The sequence below is a fragment of the Odontesthes bonariensis genome, chromosome 18, assembly GCF_027942865.1.
Source record: "Odontesthes bonariensis isolate fOdoBon6 chromosome 18, fOdoBon6.hap1, whole genome shotgun sequence".
In the NCBI taxonomy this organism is placed as follows: Eukaryota; Metazoa; Chordata; class Actinopteri; order Atheriniformes; family Atherinopsidae; genus Odontesthes; species Odontesthes bonariensis.
The window spans coordinates 31,616,824-31,624,711 of record NC_134523.1 but is presented as its reverse complement, the minus strand read 5'-3'; the positions used below and the strand labels follow the sequence as shown (position 1 = coordinate 31,624,711).

At 40.9% G+C, this 7,888-nt stretch overlaps 1 long non-coding RNA gene across 1 annotated transcript; it reads right to left on the bottom strand.

Annotated features, from left to right (window-relative positions):
* Positions 1-5,157: 5,157 nt before the first annotated feature.
* LOC142367730 (uncharacterized) lies at positions 5,158-6,701 on the bottom strand. Its single transcript, XR_012767163.1, has 3 exons — positions 6,203-6,701; positions 5,984-6,095; positions 5,158-5,882 (listed from the first exon to the last, which is right to left on the bottom strand). It is a non-coding gene; the product is annotated as an uncharacterized LOC142367730 (long non-coding RNA).
* Positions 6,702-7,888: the final 1,187 nt, after the last annotated feature.

The following is a 7,888-nucleotide window of genomic DNA, read 5'->3' as shown; positions in this document are numbered from 1 at the left end:
ATGACCACAGTGGAAGAAAAAGTGCACGGATTAGACCTTTTTCCCATCCGTGAGGATTCAGTGGCAGCTGGAAGTCATGGCAGCAGCATGTAATCCAGCCGGCTGAACGTTGGACCTCCAGAACCTCCAGCAGCAAGCTGGCTTCACATCTAATCTCCTGCAGTAATTCAAAGCACGCTTTGGAGAAGTCTTTTTAAGTTCATCACTCATCCACACGAGTGTGCAGTGGACGAAGCCGACCTGAGTTACATCCCTGGTGTCGCCATCAGAGATTTTGAGCTAGAAGTTGCTGACCTGAAGGCCTCAGACATGTGGGTGAATGAAAAAACTTCAACACGCAGACCAGCTGATTGTCAAAACTTGGAATGTGCCTCCTGTCACATACCACACATTGCTGTATTGATCATATTTGGCTCTACGTATGCATGTGAGCAGTCGTTCTCACATCTAAAAAACATCAAGACCAACCTGCGATCATGTGTAACAGATGAAAGCCTCAACGCCTGCATGAAGCTGAACCTCACACATCAACCAGACTACAAAGCCTTCTGCAGAACCAAGCAGAACCAGGGGGGTATTCCTAGAAGCTGGCTTAGCGGAAAGCCTGGCTTATTTCGCTACTTCTGGCTAAATTTAGCGAGAGTTCCGTTCCATAAAGGTGGCTTATTTGAACGCCCGCTGAGTAACCATGGTAACTTATGCTGCGGAACTAGCCTGGTCCTGGGCAGGCTAAAGTTGAAGCTTAGCTTAGCTGCAACTCAAAAAATGTCCGACCGGCTGAAACACTCCGGAAAGAAATGTTCACCAAGAATTCTGCACTCCCGCAACTCATGTATTGTCTAAAAAACTAAACAAAAACTGTGGTCATCATATCACCACTTTCACTGTCTCGAAAAATCAATCAGTCGGTGCCAGTGCAACTAAAGAAACGCAACTATACACACGTATTGGACATGAAATTAAATGAGAGAGAACATGGTATTCATTAAAACTAATCAACACCTAACAAACATCCGATCTACACCCACGTAGGACCAGACTCAGAAAAATGGGGGACAAGGACACTACAAACAAGATATTAGATAAAACGCAGGAATTAAAACATCTTACCTTATTAAATATACACACAACGGAGCAATCACTGTAGGTAAGCAAAGTTAAACGGATGGGTTTTGCTACATAAAATCACAAGAAGGCAATAAAATCATTCCAAAAAACAAAAAAATCATTAATTAATTAATTTAAAATTGAAGAGTGCAGATAAAATACTTTCAGGTGTCATATGCACATCTAAATAGAACTGTTTTCAGTCTGGATTTAAACATTGTCACATTGTCCAGGCCCCTGCTGGACCCGTGGAGGCTGACTATGTAAACCGAATATTTTTCCATATCCTAAATGTACAGGTACACTTGGGGATAATTGTCCATAGACTCTGAACTGGATTTCTCATTTTGAAAAACACCACATCAACCCCTTTGAGTAATGCTGAGCAATGTTACATTTATGCCCTGTGAAACCTCATCATTGACTCCTATCCTCCGAGCATACAGATGATCTGTGATAGAGCTCATTTCATTTCCAACATTGAGGCTAAATGGCCGGGATCGGTTCATGATTCTAGGATGTTCCGAGCATCCTCACTGGCACAGAGGTTTGCACAAGGCGCAAGAATTTTACTGACCCGAAGGAGTGTACTTTTGAAGTAAGGTGTAGCATAGGCAGAATTTTGGTAATCTAATGAGAGGTCAGGTGTAGAGGTCATCTTAAGGAATTTAAAGTGCTTGTCATACTTTATTATAAATAGCCATATAAGGCACATATTGCATCAAATTGCCTAAAGTCTTAACACATGTATATCCATCCAACATTACTCTTATTCTGCAGGAGAGTTCAGTGGTGTCCTGCTTGGGGACAGAGGCTATGCATGCTGGCCGTACCTCCTCACACCATATCCTGATCCACGAACAAGGGCATGCACATGCACATTCACATGCACATGCTAAATCAAGGGCACGGATAGAAATGACCTTTGGCCAAATTAAATCCAGGTTCATTGCTTAAACTTCTCAGGCACCATGGCTGACTTCTGACAGAGCCATCTTAAATTAATAGTATACTTCATATTTTATACATTTTGTCTTGTGGACAACTTTTCAGGCTGAAGTCTTTTCTTCGTTGAGTCCCCCAAAAAGAGCATTAAACATCTGCAGCTCATCCAGAACGCTGCTGCTGGAGTTTTAACCCGGACTAAGAGATCTGAACACATCACAGCAGCTTTAAAATCTTTACTCTGGCTTCCAGTCAGTCACAGAATAGATTTTAAAAGCCTGCTGATGGTTTACAAATCCCAGAACGGTTTAGGACCAAAATACATCTGTGATCTGTTCAGAGAATATAAAGCCAGCAGAGCTCTTAGATCCAAGGACTCAGGTCAGCTGGTCCAGTCCAGAGTCCAGACTAAACATGGAGAAGCAGCATTTAGCTGTTATGCTGCAAACAAGTGGAACAAACTGCCAGTGGAGATTAAACTTTCACCAAATGGAGACATTTTTAAATCCAGGTTAAAAACATTTCTGTTCTCATGTGTCTATGCATGAAATCTGCACAATATCTTTGAACTTATCTGGACTGTTGCTTGTTTTTAAATTCATTTAAATTATTTTATTTGTTTTTCTTTTAAAAAGATGATTTATAACTTTCCACATGTTTAGGTCATGGCACCCCACTGTGAAAATAAATGTAAAAAACACATTTCTAACACTTTGCATGAACCGTACAATAATGACAAGTTTGAGTTCAAGTTGTGTTGAATTGTTTAATTATTACTACATGTTTCTCAAGCTGTGGAGAGAAAACAGAATTAAATACAGTTCACACCACGACCTTCTCCTTTATCTGAATTTATACTAACATCCCTCTCCAGTTTCATAATCTCTGGCTTGATCTTTTTTATTTTCAGTTTCTTGTGTTCCATATCTAGTTTGGTGCTCTCTTTATTGGACTAACACATTTCTTCAAAGGCTACTTACCACTCTGAAACATGTTCCTGTACTTTACCTTCACCTGCTGCCAGGTACGCTTTTGGCTGTTAACATTGCTCCTGCTGAGATGTAACAGTGAAGAATTAATATGTGGGTCACACACACAGGATAATATAGTCACAAAGTATGATGATGCGTGTCGATTATTGGGTTATTAATAAACTGAGCAGGGCCAGTATATGTGTGCTGTACATCTCATACAGAGACAATTCAGCATGCTTTATGTAAACACATTATAACACAAAGAGGAGAGCATAAATACATGAGGACAGTAAAATAAACGTGCAGTGGCGATTCTAGAGTCTGTGGGGGCCCCAAGCAAAAAAATCCAAGGGGGCCCTACCGACCAGTGTTCGTCACCAAAACATCTGACACCAACGAAAAATGTATGAAATAAAATCTCTTTTTATTCCAAACATGTTCCAAACATGAAAAACATTGTTATTTTTAAAATATACATGTAAAGAATAAATAAATAACTAAAAAAGACTACGTTGTCTACGTTAGCACTTGATATTCGCCTGTTGCTATTTATCTACCGGGTGTAGCTGGCCATCCAATAATAATTGTGTTCATTTAAAGATTCTTTGTGACAAGTAAAGCTGTTCATGATATCGATTTCATAAGTATGGTTTTTATTTTCCACTAGCCTTGAATTTCCGGCGAACGTTGCCAACAATCGCAAACACTCTGAGGGGCTACTTCTCCGCGAACATAGCCTACAGTGGAACTTGACGTGAGTTTGACGAAGTCAACAATGCAATTATGGAATTATAGAATGGCATGTTAACGAGACAATCTTTGACTAAATCATTTCAATTTAACTGTTCAAAGAAAACATGTTCACCACAAACGTTCGCCACTGTTTGAGACAGTTTATAAAGTAACTAGACAATCTTTGATTGAATGCACCTCAGCTCTCGGGGGCCCCCTAGTGGCTCGGGGCTCCAAGCAGTTGCCTGCCTTGCCTGTTGACAAGGTGCGCCTCTGTAAACGTGTAACAATTGACAATGGTATGAAACTTACGCATTTAGTCTGTCTGCAGTTGTTAGTCATGCCGTTTCTTCGCTTTATTGACCGCAGCTGTGTTACCATTTCTGGTGATGACACTTTTAAAATCCTCATACAGCTCCATCAGCATTATTTGTTCAGCTGCCGAAAAAATAACAGCGCTTGTCTTGCTCTCCTTTTCACACAGATCTCCGTTTTTCCACCATCCACTCGTCAGGGCTTCTTACGTTCCTCGTGCACTCGCACTAAGCTAGGCTATGTAAGCCTCGCTTGGATTAGCCTCACCGAGATGCAGCTGGAATGGCTTCGGGGAATGACTTGAGGCTTAATTGGGAGATGGCGCCAGTTCAAGCGACGCTTACCGGCTATAGCCTGGCTTTCTTTAGCTACTTTCTAGGAATACCCCCCAGAAGTCACATTTATAGTTGTTTGTTGTTTTGTTTATTTTATTAAACGGTGTCATACACCAAAAAGGTGCCCAGCCCGCATGGGCTTACAAGACACACCACAAGCAACAAAAAGCAATAGTCAAAAGAATAGTAAGAAGTATTTAATTTATTATTGGTTAGCTTCAGTATAACAATATTTTCAAAAAGAATAAATTCAGAGACTTATTATACTCGGAGTCCTGTCATCTTCAGATATACTCTGATTACTCTGCAGTTGTTGGGTGTATCAGTGGTGGACAAGAGGCTGAGTTCAGGGAACTGGTCAACACTTTGTGGCATGATGTGGAAACAATCCCCTCATCCTGAACGCAAACAAAACAGAGGAGGTTGTGGATTTTAGGAGGACCAGGGGCCCGTTGCACAAAAGTAGGATAAGGGATTAAGCGGGGATATGTTGGCTATCCTGGATCAACTTATCCGTGATCCAGTTGCACAAAAGTAGGATAAGGGAAGTGGGATATGTTCAGACCTAAGTTACCATGGAGATTTATTCTGTGAAGCTAGCCTGCTCCAGACCAGGCTAAGTTCCAGGATCTATTTAATCTCATTCCTTATCTCAGTCAGCGGTCGCCACAAATGGAAACCAATATTTATTCCACTGCCTAGAACATATTGTTAAAACATTTAACTACACCCACTATCATTATTGAAACATTTGTGATCATTAATTACAATCATTTTAGATAACTGATGATTTTAGATGAACCACTAGATAATTTAGTTTCCCACAGACTACACATAAAGTACATCACCATATAAATATAAATACACATTAGAGAGTACCATGATGTTCCTTTATTGAACAAGGATGAATCAAAGCAAGTAAACCATCAGCTCCTTTCAAAACTGAAGTCACACAGTGCTCTACAAGACAAAAAGCACAGAATCAGAGCATGCAGTTTGAGACAAACTGTTTGTAAAAATGGGCTATACAAATAAAATTGCCTTGCCTATACAGCACAAAAACCTAACAAAAATTCCTCTGCCATTGCAGGCCCAACTTAAATCAACATGCATATTAATTAAAATAATTTAACACATATTGGTCTCTGACCAGCTGACCACAGTCGTCATCCGGGAAGATGGCAGGATTGTCCCAGTCTATGAGAGCTGGCACTCTGGGGGCCCTCTCCTTTCTCATTGTGGAGGACAGCACAGGCCACAATGATATCACATGCCCTGTCTGGGCTGACTCTCAGGTGGGTCAGACACTGAAAACGTGCCTTCAGTAGGCCAAATGTCATTTCTATCCGGGCCCTTGTTCTGGCATGGGCATGGTTGTATGCCAGTTGTGCCTCCAGAGGGTCTGCAAATGGAGTGAGCAGAAAAGGCTGGCAGGCATACCCTCTGTCACCCAGCAATACACCCAGGAATTCACCTGTGAATACAAAATGTTACCATCACAACCTCATAAGTAGTGACATTCTTAACACAGCCATTATGTTAAAAGTGGTTATCAATAGAGGTTCTGTGGCTCACCTTGTGATAGGCGCCGATAGATCTCTGAGTTCCGAAACACTCGGGAGTCGTGGGCCGAGCCGGGCCACTTTGCCACAACATTACTGATCAAATAGTCAGCATTGCAGACCATCTGAAATGATAAGATGTTAAACCAATTAATGCACAGTACTGGCAATGTGTGGGCAGGCACATTCTTAATAAAAAGTACACTTGTTAAGTATTTGTCAGGGGACTTACCATTCTGCAGGATGTTCTTATATTTTACTTTGACTTGCTACCATGTCCGTTTTGGCCCAGTCATGTTAAATCTACACACACAAAAACACACGCACACACACAATGAAACAGTGGAGGAGCATGGAGTTACATTTAGATAGTTTCACTCACATGCAGTCAATTTCAACTTATTCATAATCAAAGTAGGCTACAAATATCTTTTCAAATATCGTCACCTTCCTAAAATAATCGCATAAGTCATTTTTTCAGGTTTTTCAGGAAACACAAAAAACTCCCCCCAAAAGTTAAATTATAGCATAAGATAATCATTTCAGTCAGTAAGTATGTATCAAAGGATGCGTGACATAAGAACACTTATTGTTTTTCATAAAAACTAAGATTAAATAAATGACTTAGGCATTTTTTGGACCACACCTTTGATGCCAAAAATGACTTGGGCGATTATTTTAGGAAGGTGACGATATGTTAATTAACATTTTATTTGGATTGTAGCCTAATTGTGATAGTTTCAGTGGAGTGGTGAGTGTGTATTTGTGCACTACTTACACATTCAGGCGGTCAGCAATGGTTTGCCACGCTTGCTCCCTTTGTTTTTTAACTGTGGCAGTATTTCCTTTTTGTTTTATTTTCTCCGTCACCTCTTCATATGCTTCCATTAATAATTCTTGCTCCGCTGGGGAGAAATACGCCGCCCTTGTTGCCATGGTGAATCAGTGAATCTATGATCGATCGTGGGGTCTATTTAAGCAAGCCGTGTGCAGCACTTATCCAGGATCGGTTTCACCTGGCTTGATGAATCCGTGTCTGCTCATCCTGGCTTGGCCTTTGTGCAACCAACTAAGCCCGGGCGCCCATGTTTTGGATTCCTTGAACCTGGCTAAGTAATTCATCCTGGATGTCTAAATCCTACTTTTGTGCAACGGACCCCTGGAATAAGCTAAACACTGTGTTGTGGCCAGTCTAGGGGTAACCAAGCCACAACATAAAAGTGTCCCCATCATCCTCAGGTCTAAAGCAGACACAGATATATAATTTAGATGTTTCAACATGAAAGTTAAATGATAAGCTTCAGGATGGGCCAAGGCAAAAACAAAGTCTCCATCCTAGGTGAAAAGGTGGACGTGATTGAGGAATACAGATACCTGGGAGCAGACTACGATGGAACACTAAGGCTGTCTACCAGGTGGAAGAGAACAGACTTCTTCAGGGAGTCTTTCAATGTCTGTAAAAAGATGTTTGTAGAGAGTACAATCTGCTCTGCAGCTGTTGGGGCAGCAGCATCCGAGCCAGAGACTCAAAGAAACTGAACAAACTGACAAAGAAGGCTGGCTCTGAGCTGGGGACTGCTCTGAAGTAAAAAAATGAATGCTGAAAAAGTTCATGAAAATAAAGAAAAACACTAACTAAACAATGGGCCTCATGCAACATCCGTTCGTACGCACAGATTTGTTCTTAAGTCGCACGTACGAGGGATTTAAGAGAATTTGCGCATTCACCAATCTTTTCGTATTTTACGTTTTCTTTCAGGTACGAACAGAATTTACGAGTGATCCAGACCTGTCGTAGGAGTTTCCTAAAATAGTCCGCTGTTATTCCAATCAAGTTTGTTTGACTAATGGATTGTATATTCAATTACTTTGAAGCAAACATAAATAAATATACACATTATACCCCATAATGATGCTG